This window comes from Schistocerca piceifrons, chromosome 4, assembly GCF_021461385.2.
Source record: "Schistocerca piceifrons isolate TAMUIC-IGC-003096 chromosome 4, iqSchPice1.1, whole genome shotgun sequence".
NCBI classification, from domain to species: Eukaryota; Metazoa; Arthropoda; class Insecta; order Orthoptera; family Acrididae; genus Schistocerca; species Schistocerca piceifrons.
The window spans coordinates 105,359,875-105,382,411 of NC_060141.1; positions in this window are offsets into that span (position 1 = coordinate 105,359,875).

Genomic DNA, 22,537 nt, shown 5'->3' on the forward strand with positions numbered 1-22,537 from the left:
TTGGATAAATATTAGGAAGTAACGGAGTAGTAGAAAGGACAATCGTTAGTGACCGTGCCCACGGCTATAAAGGTGTGTGAAGTTCCTGGTTTTGTTTGTGTTTTGTGCTAGGCTCGTCAACGTTTCTACAAGCAGTGGTGTAGAACACGTGGCCACATGACATGACGTCAAAATTGTGGTCGGAAAAGAGATCCTGACTTTGAGCCACCGGAGACGAGTTTTGTGGCTTGTGGGCGAACGTTGCTTGCAAACCCGACGCAAGGGCTGCAGGCAGTGAACGGAGGTCCATACCAACCTGTTGGCGAGAGCACATCGCAACGGGAACTACGTGTAAAGAACATCTGGAGTTCGCCATCTGACAGGAGGCCCTGCCTCACCAGGTATGTGCAGCTGTACGTATTTAAGGGGAGGGAACGTAGACAGCAGCTGACTGACGAATCTCATTTTTGCCTGTACTCAAATGACGCATAAGTCGTAAAGCAACTGAAGGCTAAAAGAAGAATATCATTTGGAATGCGCGCAAGATTAGGGTCGCACCGGAGGTGGTTCTGTGATATTATGTGGAGTGGTTTTTTTATGGGTCTGTTCAATGAACTGACCACCAAGATGAACCGATATGTTGGTTTAACCGTTCTAAATGATCAGGAGTGGCGTTTCAGTCAACATCTGCATGATGTATATACTATTGGCGCCCGTATTTTTGAAGACAACAGTGAAATTCATTGGGCTGGAAGAGTATGTGACTGCTTTTCTTAACACTAGCCTACCTTATTAAATCACCTGATACGAACTCCACAGAAAATATACCTTAAGTGTTGGAACTGCAGGTAGAACGTTGACGTCGGCACCCTGAAAGTTGGTGCAAAATGGTTCAAATGGCTCTGAGCACAATGGGACTTAACTTCTGAGGTCATCAGTCCCCTAGAACTTAGAACTACTTAAATCTAACTAACCTAAGGACATCACACACATCCATGCCCGAGGCAGGATTCGAACCTGCGACCGTAGCCGTCGCGCGGTTCCTGACTGTAGCGCCTAGAACCGCTCGGTCACCACGGCCGGCAAAGTTGGTGCAGATGCGTCATAAAATCCTCAGTGACTGTTTTAACCGAGACGCAACGTACTTGCAAAACGCTTGTGGACTCAATTCCTAACCAAATACAAGCGGTTACCAATTCCAGTGGCGAAATTACACGGTATTATATGATGCCTGTAATAGTTCTTCTGCAGGTGGTTAATTTATTGTCCGATGAGCTAATGATGCGGTTTCGCGACTCAGGAGCATTTCATTGTAATGTAGTCCGGCAGTGAATGCCTATGCTCTTTCCTGACATCCGATTCTAATTGTTGCTCATCGGTAATTGGCCATTCTGTCAGGCATGTACTTCGCAGTTTCCACGAGATCAGTTTCCAGTAGGCATCACAGGAGAGTTCAAAATTAACTAGTTGAGGCACAGAAAAGTACTGGAACGGAATGCATTGCAATCAGTCAGTCCTCCCAAAAGAATGGTATTTTCGTTATTCGTAGCAGTTATTTATGAATGTTCACATTGTAACCTCCCCACAAAATTTCATTCACATTTAACCTCCCCACATAATTCATTCACATTTAGTGTAACCTCAAAACAGAAAAATTCCTAAACTTCGCAGCAGTAAAAATTATAATTATGTCGTTCACATTCAGTGTAACGTCCCAACAAAAATAAATTCAGTAACCTGGTAATAATATAATGTAACTAACCTCTCAATTAAATTGTCGCTCATTTATAACTTTTTAATAATTGACTGTGAATTTAACCTGGTAAATTTTCGACGTCAGCAGTGCTGCGTCATGGCCCTGAAAGATCATTCTGAATAAAAAAAAGAAAAATTCTTACCTCAATGAAGTCGCCGGATAACGCATATACATCTGCTTTTACAATAAACTTTTCTGGCACAGCCCTGTGCGATGCTGGCCGATACATTTGACATTTATGAAAGGAAACAACTGATTTTTCTTTTGCAATAATCGGGATGATCATGGATTGGACAAATTAGTAAATTATTTAAATGGAAATGAATGGTTGTTAAAAGTTATTTTTTATGAGAAAGATTATTATTAGGAGATTTTTAAAACATTTACATGGGACTTGAGATAACAATACTACATATGCACGAGGCTGCTTTTTACCTTATGTAATAATGCTCAGGCTCCGGCACCGCTGCACCACGACCGGCCCAGCCAACACGATACACCAGACCAGACCAGACTGCTCGCTAGCATCTACTTACTGCTACTGCTACACAGTTCCTGCTGCAGTCAACACTGCTCTCTGGTCTGAGATTCTCTTATACCTTGCATATCGCAGGCAGCGCGTGAGCAATACATCGAAATTACATCTGCTCGGACCTCTTACAACATTGTTACATAGCTGTTATAAATAACGGAAGTAAAGCACTGACAGTGAAAGAAATGACTATATCTGTGTGTGTCAACATACAATTGTATGTGTTTGTGTGTGTGTGTCCGTATGTGTGTGTAAATGTGTAAGAGAGGGAGAGAGTGGGGGGGGAGGAGGGAGAGAGAGAGAGAGAGAGAGAGAGAGAGAGAGAGAGAGAGAGAGACGTACGGTGATTGAGTGGGAGAGAGAAGAAAGAAAAAAAGGGAATTATGGAGGAAAGGGGGGAGGAAATGGTGATAAGACAGGAGAGCGGACAGACAGGAGTGATAGAAAGATGGAAAAAGAAAAATGGGAGAGAAGAGTGAAACAGAAATAGCCCGAAAGGGGGGAAAAAAGAAAACTAGTGTCTGTGTGTGTTTTATCGGTTGTATATGCGAGAGTGCAAATGGGTGAGATGCCTGTGAATACATGTACGGGCTACCAGACGGTATCCGAAGGTTGTCTGTTAAAGGAACACACGCGCCCTTGGCATACTGTCAGCTGGGGAAACAGATCGCTGTAGGCGAAAGAAATTGCCTTGACGCGGACGTCATAAAACTCCAGTTTACCTCACCTGCACGAGAAAAACAAAGGTGGTTTGTTTTTATGCGGGGCGCAGTGCTGTCGGTAGCAGCGGCACGTCGCCATGCGCACGTGTTGTACCTGTTGTGGCAGACGCCACGGCTGCCGCTCGCCCGCTCATTGAACACACGGTCGCCTTAACTCGATTACGGAAATCCAGTTTGTCGCTCTGCTAATAAAATATTCCCCGCTACAATTGCCCCGGACGGCCGGAATGCGAGCAGCGGTTAACTACGTTAAGCGTGGCAGGTGAATTATTATTAAACACGGTTACAACTTGCATGATACCGTTACCAGACTAGTGGCACTAAACGGCGCTGCAAAAGGCACGGAATGAGGCGCAGTGCGCCGCATCAACTGCTCACCTGATACAGAATCCAGTAAAAAATATATCGCCTCATTAGGAGCATACTGATATTGGGTTAATTCTCAGCTCATATCTAATTAAAGAGTCACTAACCATTGGAGCGTACAGTTATCGTTGTAACTTTACCCTATGTAAAGCGTAGCTTACGCTGGTGAAATGCAAAAATATGTTGAAATGCTTTGTACTAATAATGCGGGAGGAAAAGTTATAAAATTAATAGAGGTAAAAATAGAAATTCTTATTTTCTAAGATCTTTGCCATTTAGACCCTTGAACTGAATATAACACTCTGTTATTTAAAAATTTTTGCATGTGAGGTCCCCCAGTTATGCAAAACTCCGTTTTTCTCAGTATCCAAACATGTTTCGGCACCACTGTGCCATCATCAGAGGGTTTTCGTTTTTTTTTATTTATACTGCAATGTGAACATTTTGTTAAATGGTGTGATGTGCGTACTGTAAGACCTTCGGTACACACACCATCAGGTTATTTGACTTGTCGCTCTAGCGAAGTAGGCGAGTGTCAGCAATATGTCTCGTGGTCTTATCGTGGCGTGTTTATCTTCTGCCGTTAGGTCAGACGATAAAAATGCCACTTGCACGCTTAGAGTAGCAGATTGACGGTGACCAACTTTAAACAGAACTTCATTAATTTTCACACACATTTATTAAAATAATAACAAGCATAAAAATAACTTAACTTGTTTCTGGATGCTATTTACAACTGACAATCTGAAGTTGCTTTGGTCTTGGTACGTTAACCTTATTCTCACATATCTCTGATACTTGACAAAGTGTCTATACATTTCTCTGCGTGGGTATGTACAGGAATATGATAATCTTATTAGGCGCAGACTGAAACTTGACTACAGAGTAATGCTGATTAATCGGAGGCCTGTACACTCATTATAATACCTCGCGCGTTCAGGTATCACTGCGCGAGTGTGATCCGCGAGGAGAAAAGGTTGTACGTTAGTAGCAAACTCATTAACTGCATTACATATTAATACGCGGATCGGTGGAAGCAGAATTTGGTCCGTCTATATGGCAGCGCCATCTCGTAGAGCGGAGACGGGCGAGCGTTGCGCCTGCGCTGTAGTGCTTAGCGGGGTGCGCTCTAGTGGGAAAGTTGCGTACGCGCTGACTACGCGGAACTATGTACACAACAAATGATTCTAAGATTTTGTGCATTTTTACTTCAAACAACAGATCATTTCTTTTTGTAAATACCTTTACATCTGGTGCGCATGAACTTTCTGGATCACTTTTGTGTTAATTAATACAGGTAGCTTGTCATCTGCAACCAAACGATGTTCATGAGAAAGTTTTTTGCTGGGAGTTAACCTATCTTCTGGAATGTAATTTCGTTTTTTACGATGTTTTTCGCGATTTATGTAAAGGTATTTACAATAAGAAATGATCTGTTGTTTGAAGTAAAAATGACACATAATTATGTAATCATTTAACAAAATGTTCATATTGCAGAATAAATAAAAAACGATAACCCACTGATGATGGCACAGTGGTGCCGAAACATGTTTGGGTACTGAGAAAAACGGTGTTTTGCATAACTGGAGGACCTCACATGCAAAAATTTTTAACTACAAACACGGACAATAAAAGGATCTGCATATCAAAAGGTGGATATCTGTTATTTAAATTCGTCTTCCTTTGCTAGAGCATATTCTGATAACTAAAATTTTGAATACTTTAGTTTCTACTAAGCGACGGAAAAAATCGCAACACCAGAATATAATTAATTTAGAGTAATGAAATTTTTAGGGACTACGTTTGTCTAGATAACATATTTAAGTGGTTAACATTGCAAGATCACAGGCTAATGTAAGTGCGAGACAAGCCAGTGAAAATGTGAAATGCTGGTTCATAACTAACTGGTGTGACGGCCACAGTGTTGAATGCAGGTATACAAACGTGTAATCATTGTGTTGTACAGGTGCCGGAAGTCTGTGTGATGGATGGAGTTCCATGCCTGCTGAAGTTGGTCGGCCAGTACAGAAGCGGTTAATGCTGTACGTGGACGACACTGGAACTGTCGTCCAATGATGTCCCACATGTGCTCGACTGGAGACAGACCTGTGATCGAGCAGGCCAAGGTAGCACGTCGACATTCAGTAGAGCTTTTTGGATTACAACAGCCGAATGCGGCCGAGCGTTATCCTGTTGGAAAGCACCTCCGGGACTGCTGCTCGTGTTTGGCAGCACAACAGGTGGAACCACCAGAGTAACGTACTGACTGTCAGTGTGGTTGCGTGGCATAACCACGACAGTGCTCCTGCTGTCATACGAAATTGCACCCCAGACCATAACACAAGGTGTAGGTCCAGTGTGTCCAGCACACAGACAGGTTGATTGCAGGCCCTCAAGTGTCCTCCTCCTCCTAACCAACACACGGCCATCACAGGCACTGAGGCAGATCCAGCTTTCATCAGAAAACACAATAGACCTTCCCATGACTTCCAATGAGATCTCGCTTCACATAAGTGAAGTCGCAAACGTGCGATTTTATGGGGTCAGTGGAATGCACGATACGGGGAGTCTGGCTTGGAACTGCCCTTGACGTAACAGATTTAGAACAGTTTTCTATCTCACTGCCGTGTTGAGTGCTGCTCAGTTCGCTGCTGCAGATGCAGTACGATGCGCCAGGGGCATACTCAGAACACGATGGTCTTCCCTCTCGGTATTTCCACTGGCCATCCGGAGTAGGGTCTTCTTGCGACCGTACATTATCGTGACGACCGCTCCGGAAATCGCATATATTGGCTACATTCCTGTCAAATCTGTCTACAGTATCGCAGAAGGAATATCCAACTTATCGTAGCCCTATTGCAAGATCTCGCTCTAACTCAGTGCGGTGTTGATTATTGCGTCTTTGTCGCCTTAAAGGCGTTCGTAACTGACATCAACTCAGAACGTCAAATCTCAACGATGTTTAACGGTCACAAGCGTTGTAGCGAATATTTAAAGCACAACTAGTAGCGCGTCTCATATGAGGCTGTCGCGAAATTTTAATAGACATTATCTTTTAGATCTAAGCACATTCCTACCAACTTTCGTTTTTATCGCACACATCTATCTTGGTATTCCGACTTCTATTCTGTCTGTGTTTTCATTTGAGTTTGATTCAAGCAGAAGTTACTGAACAGCTCTATATGGAATCCGTTTTAATAGCGTTCACATGCATAAAGAAATTCATCCACTAAATCAGTGTAAAACTGTTGGAATTCGTGTGTTAATAATGAATAAAGCAGGTTATCGTTTTGCAGATACTGAAAGTATGATCGGTCGAAAATGCCCACTTCCAAACAAGCATTAGTTAATACAATTATTAAGGCGAAAACTATTTATCAAAATGATTTTAATTCAAAGGGTCACCAAGGGTGTTCAGAATGCTTGCATAAAAAGGGTAATTCTTTTATGCTGTCATTACTGAAGTGAAACAACTCGCACTTGCAGAACAACTGAATGTACCAAGTCGACACATCAAAGAGAGATAGCTTAAAGAATCATGAATAGTCACTTTATAACCATTACACGAAAAAAAGAGTCGTGGCGACAAGGAACATTATATAATATTTTCTTTGGATCGGGTTGTATTTCTCTCATAAATGACAATCTTATCTTAGGAACTTCGCCCATACCTCAAACACTTTACACCTCTTATTTGGCATATGTAACTGTAAAAACGACTTAAAATATCAAACTGGCTTAAAATAGTAAAACGAGCGCCACATTATCTTATACAAAGTCGGGACAGAAAATAATGTTTCTCATCCGGTTTTTAAGCTAATGACAATTTTCCGATGTATCAGATGAGACGCCAACGGCCTTGCCGTAGTGGTAACACCGCTTGCTGTGAGATCATGTGAATGAACTACAGTGGGGGCTTCGCTAGCGCTTAGATGGATGGCCATCCGGGTACACCCACCGCCGGTAACCATCGGGGAGCACTCAGCCCTTGTGAGGCCAAGTGAGGCTATGCTCGATTGAGAAGTAGCGGTTCAGGTCACGAAATCTATTAGCAGCCGGTAGAGCGGTTTACCGACTGCGCAAATGCTCATCCAGTGACATCTATTAGCTGAGGATGACACGGCGGTCGGTCTTAACATTGACCTTCCGACTCTCATTTTGACGGAGTCTAGTGTAGTCGGTCCAAATTTTGTAAAATGAAAGTTTGTTGACTAAGTCAGCAGATTTCGTTACGTCATCATTATCAGTGACTCAAAAATAAAACGTTAAATAACCTATTAATTATCAACCGATGAATGTGGCTGAATGGTTTCTAGCTTCAAAAGATTTACTGCTGCATTGGTCCTCTGAACAATGAAATTAACTGTTTCGCACCCACGATAGAATGGATTATTTTGTTTACTCAGCTATCAGCCAATATGGCTCTGAGCACTATGGGACTTAACTTCTGAGGTCCCCTAGAACTTAGAACTACTTAAACCTAACTAACCTAAGGACATGACACACATCCGTGCCCGAGGCAGGATTCGAACCTGCGACCATAGCGGTCGCGCGGTTTCAGACTGTAGCGCCTAGAACCGCACGGCCACTTCGGCCGGCTATCAGCCAATATGATTTCCTTATTAAACCTCACCGGTGATGTGAGTGATAATGTGTTCCTTCATACAAGCAAGCTATTGCCCGTAAACAGTCGAATCACTGAATTAAAATGAAATACGAAGAAGAAACATATTGGTGAAGGGAACGCAGAAATTGCAACGGAGTGTGTTCGAGGTTGTTTGTGGGCAGGAAAACTAGCCGCATACTGTCGAATATTCATAGTATAGGGTGGTTATAAATAACCTTCAGCTACTTGAGAGGGCCATTATGAAAAACGAGTACCTGTAGAACAATGAAATTTTGTGGGAATATTTGAGATGAAATGCGGAACAAAAATAACAAATAAACCATTGAACGAAACACATTTTAAATTCCACGTGATGGTGCAACATTTGAGGACCATCTTTTCAAACTTATTAATAGCATTCCTGGTCAAAATAAAATTCTGGTCTGCTCTTTAACGCCTTTGAGTCCATAGTGTCATTTCGTATTTCTTCCGAAATAATTTAGTTCTGAAGAACATGAATCGGATGAAATCGTATTATGTACACCATAGATGTCGGTTCAAAACCCTCAAGACGTGTCACCCAGCATGCGTTATTAGCTCGCTGTTTTGTTGGCTGTTCCCACTGCTTAAGTCTTGCAGTTCAGAGTATGATGTTTGATTGCATGTCTGAGCACTTTCGGCCACCATGGAAGGCCATTTACCCGTAAGAAAGCTACCGAAAGGAAGAAGAGAGTTGCAAAAACCAAAGGCACTGTGAAAAGCTGGCTCAGTAGGAAATAACACCAGATATATATTACGAATGATAATTTTAGTGAAATTTGTAATGAAGGTGCATTGGTGATTTAATATTGTGGGAGAGATAGCGCAAATACATGTTTTTATACTTTGTCTGTAATTATGACGTCAGTAGACGTAATTCGTTCCTGTAATTCAACCAAGATCCCCATTTAAGTAATTTTGAACCGCCTTGTAATCACCAAGAAGGCAGGTTTAAATGTGGGAGAATCTCAGTATTCCACCTGTCGAATGGAAAAAATAAAGTTTACAGAATACTGAATGAAGCTGAACAAGATCACAGGCTCAGTTGTTTAAAATTAACAATAAGAAATGTAAATGAAGGCTTTCAGATGGTGTTATGTTAAGAAATGATTGTATCAAAACGTACTTTGTTCAGTGAATTGGTGCAATACGTATTAAGGGCAATTTAAAATTTGAAATTGCGGCTTCACGCACTGGGAAACTATTTCAGTCATTGCTAATTCTGGAAAATAATCTAAATTCCTACGTCCTGTCGTCGAGAATTTTAGCGAATTCCGTTTGGTTAGAAATCGAATCATTTATTTTCCACTTCTGGCAAAATTATAATGAGTGCACTTAACAGATTGCATACTATACTTACTTGCCATGTTACAGACGTTGCCTAATGGGATAACCATCTGCATCTACGACAGCCTGGAAAAGCAATAGAAATGCTTCTCGGAACATCTCAGGTGAGATGATGACTACCACCTCCGCTATTAATAAACGCTATCCTGCAGGAACTTCACAACCAAAAATGACACGGGTTCATATCTGGTGATTTTCGTGGCCACGCAGGTTGGAATGGTCGGCCATTGATTCAGTTTACTCCAGATAAGTTACAGAATAATAGAATGGCCTTACAAGCAATGTGGGGTGGAGCTCCATCGTGCATCAAAACAGCTGAATCCAAAGCACCTCTTTCCCATAGAGCAGCGATACCGGGTTGGCGAAACAATAATGCGTGCCGTTCATGCTACATGTCCTTGGACCTGGCAGCCCAGTTACCTAACAGCAATTCATCAGATTAGCGCTACTATTAACGCACTACAATCTTAACATCAATCTTTTACAGTTGTATAGCTTAAAAACGTCAGCGATTTGTTTGTTCCAAATAAAGCTAATACAGATTCCAATATGTACCTGCAATGGATACACTATTGGCTTTTCAGCAGCGTGTCATTTAATAAAACTTTAATTTCAGGTTTCCAATGTACGCAATGAATCGGCTTATGACTTTCACAACTAATAAGGGCACGATGCCGCATTCAAAGTTCTTTTAATAGGACATAAAACATTATTAAAATTAATGAGTTCGCTCACTGGTGATTCATTGGGCAAAGCAGTAGGCTTCGGCCCTGGAGATCGCGGGTTTGGTCTCGTGTAGGGGCATAAAAGGCGGTAGGGGCATCGGCCAACTACCCCCCCCCCCCTCTCCCCCCGCCCCTCTCACCTATATCCGTATCGAAGGAAAGCCATACTCCTCCTATATTAGGCCAGTAGCCAACATATGCGCTGTGTGCAATCTACTATACCTATACCGGTGGAAATCTGAAATACGTCATACTGATTTATTGAGTTTCTGGCAATTTTTTTCCTTGTTGAAAACGGTTCAACAACCGAGGTAGCATAAAATATTTTTATTTAGGACAACTGGTTTCATCAGACTTTGCTGTAATCTTCAGGTCTCAACCTTTTGTTGTAAAACATGTTCCTTTTTACGCAGAATCTCACGCACTAGACGTCAAGTAAATAAAAAACAGAAAATTACAAAGGTCTGTCATCACTAAACTATTTAAAAACATAAAGCGATGACAAACCTCGTTTTTATCCACTACACATGTTGCGCGTGAGGTTCAGCGTAAAATGAACATGTTTTACAACAAAAAGCGTAAGATCTGAAGATGACAGCAAAATCTATCGAAAACGGTTGTCTCAAATAATGAAATATTTTATGCGATCTTATTGGACGGTTTTTAACAATTAAAACATATCGCCGTTCAGTACTCTCAAATTCAGAAATTCGTTCAATTTTTTCCCTTCAAGTGTTATCCGTTATGTAGTCTATATATGATTTCTTGTGGCGTAAAATAAATGGCTGGAAAAATTAACTGATTCCCAGTGTATTTCATCATTGTCAGTATGGGAAGAGCACATGTACTACAATTAAGTTCATGCACGATTCTTTGCTACACTGCCATAACATAACGAAATGTGTCTAGTGGTGTGTAGCACAACCCTAACTTGTAGGTTAACAGGCAATAATTATTTTGCTTCTGTTTCCCAATAGTACGTGAACCCACTGACGGTGCGACCAATACGAAAGACGATTAGATGTCTGTATCATTTACAGATGTTTCCGAGTAGCTGTATCCAAACTTGTGTTTCGCTAATACGCAAAGTGGGGTTGAACTAACTAAGCCACATCAGTTAGATGTGATTATAATAAATGTAGATCAGTTCGTAATGTCGACTGCTACTGGAACGTGCTAAGTTCTTTCCCGACGAAACCAAAAAATTACGCTGGGACCCACAATTAGATGAGCGGTTTCAATCTTTCTCCAAGTCACTCAGTGTGCATTACTGCAGTAGTTCGGCAGCCAACAACTGTGACACTGTGATTTATGTAAACCCATCCCTCATTTATATATCGTACATGTAGCTTCTGCTGTGAACATCGCAAGTAATTGCCTTGGACAAAAAATACTTCATCATGGTGCGGAGGAGTGGTGAGAAATCATACGTGTATTGTGAAGAAATATTTTCAAATATTGCTACATGAAACGTTAATGTGCTAAGTGTTCAAAATCATCTTTAACACTTTTCTCTCTCCTCCCCTATCCTCCCTCCCAGGAGTTCAGTAACGAGTGCATCTGAACTTATACAGAATTTAGAAAGCAGAAGAAACTTGCTGGCTGATTGAAACTGTGTGCAATACCGAGACTCGAACTCGGGACCTCTGCGTCTCGGGGGAAAGTTCTTTACCTACTGAGCTCCCCAAGCATCCTCTCGCAGCTGTAGTTCCGCCAAAACCTCATCTCCTACTTTCCTAACTCCTGAGAGCTCTCCTGCGAGGCAGAGCACTTCCTCGCGAAAGGCAAAGGTCGCGAGTTCGATGCTCGGTCTGGCAAAATTTTTTAGATATCCAGGAAGTTTCATACCAGCACACACTCCGCATCTGAGTGAAGATCTCATTTTACAAGCAGGAGAGACGTTATGGCAGATCATAATGTTGACTGCGATTAAGGCATTCTAAGTTATTTCCGCGCGAAACCAAAAAATTACGCTGGGACCCTCAATTACATGCACGGTTCCAATATTTCTCCAGGTTATGGTACTCAAACTTGTCACGACGGTGACGTCATCTGCTAAAACTCAGTTTGCTAAATTGAGTTATTTGGTTTATTGGTCTCATTACATTTTATAAGCTTATCGTGGAAAGATACTACCAACTTTTTCATTGTACATTATCATGACAATCACTGAGACAATTTAATGATATTTACAGCCTGATGATTCATAGGACCACATGAGTAGTTAGTGTTTATTGTGGATGAACACCTATATAGAGGTGCCGAGATGAGATTCGCCGTGAGCAGCTCAAAACCCTGTACTGTTGGATGATTTGAAATGCAGTCCACTCAGTCTCGTCAAATCCAGATGCCACTCTCATGGCGGTTAAGTTGGAACACGTAGTAGGCTGGTAAGCATGTAGTCATGTGACACTGGCTTTTATGATTCAACCTGCTTTGTAGTTAATACGGGGGTTTCCAATAGATTCCATGGCGCCGTTTAACAGAATGAAAATATCAGTTGGGGAATGAGCATCATGCGTATGTCGTCCTTCAACACACTGTGGGAACTAACATGAGTGAAATATCTTGGATGGCCTTAAAGTACTCCCTGCTCTCGGGCAATTCACTGGCTTGAGACCTGAAACAGATTATTCTAATGAAGAAAATGGCTAGTTGTTCTATAAACAGTTCATCTCTATAAGATTCTGCAATTTAGCATATTTCATAATTAAATTTGCATTTTCGTTGCATTAAATACTGGGTCATGGCTTCCGCTTAGATTTTCGTATTTATCTCGCGCTGATGTGATCTCACCTAGATTACAAACGCTTGTTGTATTGTGAAGTTTTCGGTATAAAAAGAAGGTGAGTAAGGAAGGAAGATGAGAGTTGAACATCGTGTCGACACTGTGGACGTTATAGACGGAGCAAAAGCACGGCGTAGGGAAGGAAAGGAACGAAAATCGTCCGTTCGCTGTCAACGAAACCACCTAGCGTTTGCCTTAAGCAATTTAGGGAAATCACGGGAAAGCTAACTCTGGATATCTGGCTGGTGATTCGAATCCAGTATGTTAGCCTGCGAGCCACTCGCTTGGCAGATAACAATATAAAACGCAGCGGGTACGCACGTGAGGCTCAGGAACGACTCTGAGAACCGCGCTATTAGTCGAAACAATGCGAGAATCATTACCAATGCATAGATAGTATCCCAACAAGAAAGTTATTCTGAAAAGCCAACAACTCTTTGTGGATGAGATGATCAAATAAAATTAGCCTTCTTACAGTAAGATGCTATATAAGCCGATATTGATCCCACAAATCTATACCGCCACTATTAGAGGCTTTTTAAGCGCTAATAAAACTTCAGAATTTCATTTAAAAACGCGACTCCTGCCTATTTTAAATAGCTGTGCGACAATATGAACCAGGTCTGTACTTTTGTCGACTCATTTGGCTTTACTTATGTAAATTTCCACGCGGCGTCCGTTTCCCGGACGGAAGATTTTGTCTTTGAAAGAGGGCTAAGATACTGTATATCGGCCCGTTATCGGCTTATTATTTCGTTACAAGAGGGTTGTAACTTTAATAGTGGCAATTGTTTATTTACAGCTCGTACAAAATAGATACGTGTTTCAAAGTTTTTCTGACCCTCAAAGTAGTCACCAGCATTGTGTATAACCCGTTGCTAGCAATGTGGAAATCGTGGGATACTCTTAGCAGTGCAAGTTGGGTTGACAGTTCGAGCGGCACGGTCTATTTACCGACGAATTTGTAGCAGTTCTGAAGCGAATGCCATGAAATGTTTCCTTCAGTTTAGAAATCGATCTTAACTCACGTGGGCTTAAGTAAGCGGAGTTCAATAGGTGGTATAGCACTTAGCAGCCCCATAAGTCAACCAAATCAGTAACAGCTTGCACTGTATGTGCTTTAGGATTGTCCTGCAAAATGATGGTCAGGTCCTGCAGAAAGTGTCATCACTTCTACCTCTAAGCTGTTCAGAATTGCTGGTGACTGCTTGGAAGGTGAGTAAAACCTTGAAACACGTATCTGTTTTGTACGAGCTGTAAATAAATAGTTGCCACTATTAAAGTTCCAACCTTCGTAATAACCAACTCGCTCTCCGCGTTGCAAACACTAACGTCAACTGGGAAAAACACAGGGAAATGCCATTTATCAAAGGAAATAGCTCCTACCATGACAGAACCACGAAGAAACTGCACAGAAGTTTCATTTTTATGGCCCAAGGGAATGAAAGGCATACCGATTGGTGGAATGCAGTATTAAATGGAGTAGAAGGGAAATGTATTACAGCTAGAAATCTAATTACTGTGGCCAGAAGCGAATGGAACATCGAGACCAAAGATCTGCTCGATGGAAACTCTCTACAGATAAAGCCACCCACATGTGCGGTACCCATAATTAAAGTTCCAGATTCAAAACGTTGCAGAAAGAGACCCACTGCTCAGAATGACGTCAGACTTGAATAGCATGTTACTGAATCTGGAGGAACGACATGGAAAAAATTTACGAAAATTTTACCAGTAGATGGCGCTGTAATCGTCTTAACGTAAATTGCATCAGCTACAAATGACAGACGAATCGCAGTACGACGGCTATGGTTTGAGTGGCGCACTGCACCATCCGTATTGTTTAATGTGCATGGCGGCAGAAATTCGACAGTAAATAAAGTAAATGGCGTGTGACTAGGGCCTCCCATCGGGTAGACCGTTCGCCGAGTGCAAGTCTTTCAATTTGATATCACTTCAGCGACCTGGGCGTCGCTGGGGGTGAAATGATGATATTAGGACAACATAACACCCAGTCCGTGAGCGGAGAAAATCTCCGACCCACCCGGGAATCGAACCCGGGCACTTAAGAGTGACATTCTGTCACGCTGACCACTTTTAGTTAGGTAAACCCATCCCTCACTACAAGGTCGTAGTACATTCGATGAGAAAAATAGGATTTTAGATGTCCTGAGACCGAAAACTGCTTACAAATCAAAATGACATCGGTTTCTAATTGTGAGACTGGCGCCTGGCATGTTCAGTTTGCTGTCCACCGTTTCCAGCCTGAAGTTGAATCGAGAAACAGCATATTCCACAGCAAATTGGAGTGTCTCGGAGGTCATGTTCAGAATGCGTTGCTCATTGCGTACCTTCAGTTCAGCTATGTTCGTTACTGGAGCATCTTTCAGATAATCCCACAGCCAGAAGTCAAACGGATTAAGATCATGTGATCTGGAGGGCCAGGCTATAGGAAAGTGACAGCTGATACCTCTGACATTTCCGAAATGCCTTCGCATTAGCATCTTCACTAGCAGAGAAGTGCCATCTTGTATGAAAATGATCCTACCCACACATCCACACTGTTGAAAAATTTGGAAATTTGTGGTAAGTTCCGATGAGACCAAACTTCTGAGGCCATCGGTACCTAGGCTTACTCCTACTTAATTTAACGTAAACTAACTTAAGCTAAGGACAATACACGCACCCATGCCCGGAGGAGGAATCGAACCTCCGACGGTTTGAGCCACGCAAACCGTGGTAAGGCGCCTGAGACCACTCGGGTATCCCGCGTGGCCACGCTCTTGAGGTGTTGGAATAACGTTGGTGCACAAAAGATTCTCATAGCGGTTACCAGTGACGGTACAGGTAAGAGGACCCACAGAACTCATCTCCTCGAAACAATGCGGTTCTATGATGATGTCTTCAAACATCACCACACAGTCACCTTTACTAAATGATTTAGTACCGGCTGATGTGAGTACGGGTATTCCGTTGTCCACATTCTGCAATTCAGCATATTTTCTTGTCATTAGAGATGGAAATAGGTTTTGTCCACAGAATGTTCCATGGCCATACATTGTCCACTTCCATGCGAGCAAGAAATTCCAGAGGGAACGTTTGTATCGCTGGCAGGTCAGTAGAACGCAACTCCTGAACATGAGTAAATTGTACTGACAGCAATGCAGGATGTTTCGTAGGATATTTTACACAGTACTCACAGGCATGTCCAACATTCGGGTAATTCCCCGTACACTGCATGTTTGCACACCACCGCTCGACCTCTCCTGCAACGCTGTGGCCACATCTTCGATAGACGTCTGATCCATTGCTTTGCTACCTCTGCCACATTGCACTTCAAAATAACCTGTCTTTTGAATTTTATAATCATTTTCTCCAGACCCTTAGCAGACATCGGATTAGTGCCTTCTTTCATACCACTGAGTGTCCGGAACTTCTGCAGGGCTACTGGCGCACATCACCGCTTTTGTGAAAGAGCATTACCAGCAGCTCGCGATCCATGGAGACACTCAGGTTGCGCGTCTCGGACATAAAGCGAGGAACAGAATAGTGCCGAGCGTCTATTAGTGTGCACATTCTGTCGCTTATAGCGCCATCTGTGCTATTAAGATTTGACATCTTTCTAAGCAGTGGTTCTCTTTCTACAGCGCTTAGATTCTGGACCTCTAATTATGGGCACCTTGTACCACAAGGGCACGACGGTACTCTAAACAGTGCGATGCGACAATAACTCACTTGGCAAAGGGCACAAGAGGCTTTTCGCAACGATCATTGGCAGAGTGAAACTCTTCTATTTAATGCAACATCTCGATAGGACTCATTCCACACTATCTTCACTTTGCGACTGTGTACCAAACACACGTACTCTGATTAACACAAACACAGAAAAGAATCAGGTTCCAGAATGAGATTTTCACTCTGCAGCGGAGTGTGCGCTGATATGAAACTTCCTGGCAGATTAAAACTGTGTGCCGGACCGTGACTCGAACTCGAGACCTTTGCCTTAAGCGGGCAAGGTTCGCAGGAGAGCTTCTGCAAAGTTTTGAAGGTAGGAGACGAGGTACTGGCAGGAGTAAAGCTGTGAGGACGGGCCGTGAGTCGTGCTTGGGTAGCTCTGTTGGTAGAGCACTGGCCCGCGAGAGGTAACTCTGTTGGTAGAGCACTTTCCCGCGAGAGGCAAAGGTCCCGAGTTCGAGTCTCGGTCCGGCACACAGTTTTAATCTGCCAGGAAGTTTCAAGAATCAGGTTGGTTACATACGAAGCTGCTCAATACGAAAGTCGAATTTCTGTCAAATGCGTTCATAATCTCAGCAGTGCGAGGGTATGTGTTCATTTTGCAAACGGAGGAACTAGCTTGATAATATTAAATATCAGTATATGTCAATAAATTTGTGTTGCAAATCACATGGCACTATTTGAACAATAAAGATTGATGAAGCTATTTAAGAATTAGATGGGTATATTTCTACACTCACAGGGAAACAAAACAAAATTATAATAACGACGCTGGTAACAGCATTGGAAACCACATTTTTTACGAGGTGATAGTAGTTTTTAGTAACATCCCAATTACTCCCTGTTTATAGGCTGATGGTATGATTACAGCACTGGAATCATAAGAGGGTGTATTCTCTGTAGTACTTACTAATTTATACACCGGTGCAACGGTTTTGTAAGGTGTACCCAAAAATGTTTTGAAACAAAATGTGATAGCAGTCTAGTCACAGTGTTGTCAACCTATGTTACCAAACATGAGAGTGATAACTGATTAAAACTATAACGGGAAATCCATTGTTACAATTAAATAATCGCTAAATATGTTAAATGAAATAGTATTAATGGAAACTACGTTCGGTATTTATGATGCAAAGGTTTGTTTTCAATCACATAATTATAATAATAACTAATCGTAGGGGTTATAGTTCCTCTATAAACAGAAACGTTAGGTAACACATGAACTGCCAAACTATACGCCGACGGAAACTTTGTGGACTACAGTAACGAGAATGTAATACAAGTCAATTAAATCTCAGCACAGAATCGATTTTGGTTATTCTTTCTGAGAGTATCACAAGGAATCTCCCATTATCTGCAAGAAGAATAAAGTAGCCCTAATGGTGAGTCAGCGCCTAGGCTGTTTTACGACCGAGGAAGTTTTTAGTATGGGTCCTGCAGCCATCATTCCAGCATTTACGACACGGTCCGTCTGCATACGCTCGTATATTGAACTAGCCTACACACACAGCATACCATTCCTTCTCAGATATGGTTTAACGTCTGCCATTGCCCGTCAACGTATATGCATCATCGCCATATGGACATGTCTGTTTCAATTACGATGTGTGTTAGATGTCAGAGGTTGGTCGTGGAATACGCTCTCGTATACTAAAAAGTCATATTTGTAAGGACCTGACACATAATACACGTGAACAGGCGATAATACTTGATTTTGTTACATTATTTTATTGAGATTCTGTAATTGGAATCAGTCAAAACCATCCAACAGCATCGTGTAAAGATGAACTAATGATATAGTCATTGAGAAGGAATGTTGGAGAGTAAGGTTTACTTCGGGAAAGAAGATGCCAACAAAGGCTGATAATTTGCAGGAAGTACATTTGAGGTCGCTTCCGATATTCTCTAGCCCAAGACATAAAGAAGGTTCTGAGAGAAGCGGTATGATATTGGGTGATTCAGTGACAGATTCAACCCCATCCTTGGTTTTTCAAATCGACGTTGACGAGACCAGAAGTTGTTCTATTAATGGACAAATAGCAGATTACATAATAGTTATAAAACGGGACGCGACTTATGTTGATTTTAATACCCTCTCCATACACCGATTCCTGTCCAGTTCAAGAGGAAAATTAGGGATATTTTTGGTCTCAGAGTAGCTGTTAGTCCCATGATTAAAGGTGTTGTCACGTTAATGTGCCACATCACGACACTTTTTAAAAGAGAGGTTTCAAATATGAGGGATATACACTCCTGGAAATTGAAATAAGAACACCGTGAATTCATTGTCCCAGGAAGGGGAAACTTTATTGACACATTCCTGGGGTCAGATACATCACATGATCACACTGACAGAACCACAGGCACATAGACACAGGCAACAGAGCATGCACAATGTCGGCACTAGTACAGTGTATATCCACCTTTCGCAGCAATGCAGGCTGCTATTCTCCCATGGAGACGATCGTAGAGATGCTGGATGTAGTCCTGTGGAACGGCTTGCCATGCCATTTCCACCTGGCGCCTCAGTTGGACCAGCGTTCGTGCTGGACGTGCAGACCGCGTGAGACGACGCTACATCCAGTCCCAAACATGCTCAATGGGGGACAGATCCGGAGGTCTTGCTGGCCAGGGTAGTTGACTTACACCTTCTAGAGCACGTTGGGTGGCACGGGATACATGCGGACGTGCATTGTCCTGTTGGAACAGCAAGTTCCCTTGCCGGTCTAGGAATGGTAGAACGATGGGTTCGATGACGGTTTGGATGTACCGTGCACTATTCAGTGTCCCCTCGACGATCAACAGTGGTGTACGGCCAGTGTAGGAGATCGCTCCCCACACCATGATGCCGGGTGTTGGCCCTGTGTGCCTGGGTCATATGCAGTCCTGATTGTGGCGCTCACCTGCACGGCGCCAAACACGCGTACGACCATCATTGGCACCAAGGCAGAAGCGACTCTCATCGCTGAAGACGACACGTCTCCATTCGTCCCTCCATTCACGCCTGTCGCGACACCACTGGAGGCGGGCTGCACGATGTTGGGGCGTGAGCGGAAGACAGCCTAACGGTGTGCGGGACCGTAGCCCAGCTTCATGGAGACGGTTGCGAATGGTCCTCGCCGATACCCCAGGAGCAACAGTGTCCCTAATTTGCTGGGAAGTGGCGGTGCGGTCCCCTACGGCACTGCGTAGGATCCTACGGTCTTGACGTGCATCCGTGCATCGCTGCGGTCCGGTCCCAGGTCGACGGGCACGTGCACTTTCCGCCGACCACTGGCGACAACATCGATGTACTGTGGAGACCTCACGCCACACGTGTTGAGCAATTCGGCGGTACGTCCACCCGGCCTCCCGCATGCCCACTATACGCCCTCGCTCAAAGTCCGTCAACTGCACATACGGTTCACATCCACGCTGTCGCGGCATGCTACCAGTGTTAAAGACTGCGATGGAGCTCCGTATGCCACGGCAAAGTGGCTGACACTGACGGCGGCGGTGCACAAATGCTGCGCAGCTAGCGCCATTCGACGGCCAACACCGCGGTTCCTGGTGTGTCCGCTGTGCCGTGCGTGTGATCATTGCTTGTACAGCCCTCTCGCAGTGTCCGGAGCAAGTATGGTGGGTCTGACACACCGGTGTCAATGTGTTCTTTTTTCCATTTCCAGGAGTGTATATATAAACAGGATGAGTCACCTAACGTTACCGCTGGATATATTTCGTAAACCACATCAAATACTGACGAACCGATTCCACAGATCGAACGTGAGGAGAGGGGCTAGTGTAATTGTTTAAAACAAACCATACAAAAATGCACGGAAGTACGTTTTTTAACACAAACCTACGTTTTTTTAAGTGGAACCACGTTAGTTTTGTTAGCACATCTGAACGTATAAACAAATACGTAATCAGTGCCGTTTGTTGCATTGTAAAATGTTAATTACATCTGGAGGTATTGTAACCACTCCTCCGCTGTTCGATCGTGTGTATCGGAGAGCACTGCAACGTATGTCGCGTTTCTACAGAATGATCTGCCAACGTTGCTCGAAAATGTCCCACTGGAAACGCGTCGACGTATGTGGTATCAGCGTGAGGGGTGCACCTGCACATTCCGCAATTAACACTAGGCTGACCCTTGACAGGATGTTCGACGGGCGTTTCACAGGACGTGGAGGACGCATAAATTGGCCAGCCCGTTCTCCTGATCTTACACCTCAGGACTTCTTTCTGTGGGGTACGTTAAAGGAGAATGTGTACTGTGATGTGCCTACAACCCCAGAGGATATGAAGCAACGTATTGTGGCAGCCTGCGGCCTCATTACACCAGATGTACTGCGGCGTGTACAACATTCATTACGCCAGAGATTGCAATTGTGTGCAGCAAATGATGGCCACCACATTGAACATCTATTGGTCTCACATGTCGGGACACTATTCCACTCCGTAATTGAAAACGGAAACCACGTGTGTACGTGTACCTCACCCCTCATGGTAATGTACATGTGCGTCAGGGAAAAAGACCAATAAAAAGGTGTTAGCATGTGGACGTGATGTGCTGCTCCAGTCTCTTCTGTACCTAACGTCCATCACCGTTCCCTTTGAATCCCTACGTAACTCGGTGCTCTCCGATACACACGCTCTAACAGCGGAAGTGTGGTACTCAAGCGTAAACTTCAGGTTACAATATTTCCGGATGTAATTAACATTTTACAATGCAACAAACGGCACTGATTACGTATTTGTTTATATGTTCAGATGTGCTAACAAAACTAACGGGGTCCCATTTAAAAAAACGTAGGTTTGTGTTAAAAAACATACTTCCGTACATTTTTGTATGGTTTGTATTAAACAATTACACTAGCCCCTCTCCTCACGTTCGGTCTGTGGAATCGGTTCGTCAGTATTTGATGTGGTTTACGAAATATATCCAGCGGTAACGTTAGGTGACTCACCCTGTATATATAAAAAATTTATGGATTTCATTGTGGATATCATTATAGATTTCATTGTAATGTAGTCTAAGCGCTTTTTTGACTATTTTTCTCGGCCAGTTGTTCGTGTACATCCTAGATCCACGTAATTGTCACATTGTGTTTAGCATTCCGTAATGAAGCCATACAAATGGACTGTTAGTATCATTACATGGGCTATTGTATCTAGTGAATGGATTTTGCCTGAAACCAATAGAAACAAATACAAAACAATAAAAGGTGATACCAATTAAACTTGCTAAAATCAGTCTTAACCGCATAATTATTTTAGTTAAATTGATGACCGGTTTCGATCTATTGTACAGGGTGTCCCACTCAAACCTCCCTGATTTCAAAGACCCGGGAAAAAAAACACAGTAGATACGACAGTGAAAAATGCACCAGATTGTGGAGCAACTCTTAGAATTTATTTATTTATCATAAATACATCTCTACATGTGAACCATTTGCAGCACGGAGAATATCGAGTCTGTATTCCTTTTCTTGCCAAAGTCTTTTAACGTTTCCTCTGTTATTGTTGCAATCGCGTTAGTGATACAATGTCGCAACGTAGGAATATCATCCACTTAGGTCGCACACACGCGGTCCTTCACGAATCCCCATATGAAGAAATCAAGCGGCGTAGTGTCGGGTGAACGTGGTGGCCAGGCAGTGGGCCCTCCGCGTCCGGTACAACGAATGGGAAATTTCCTATCCAGGAACTTGCGAACATCCGTTGATCAATGCGGCGGAGCTCCTTCTTGTTGAAAAATAATGTTAGGTTACAAGTCTTGTATCAGAGGGTACACAAATTGCTCAACATGTCCAGATACACTGACCTATTCACTGTTTGTTCCGCAAAGAAGAACGGTCCAACAATCCTGTCGTGCATTAGCGCGCACTAGACGTTTAGTTTAGGGCTATCACGAACATGGTCAGTGACAACGTGCGGGTTTTGCGAACCCCAAATCCGAA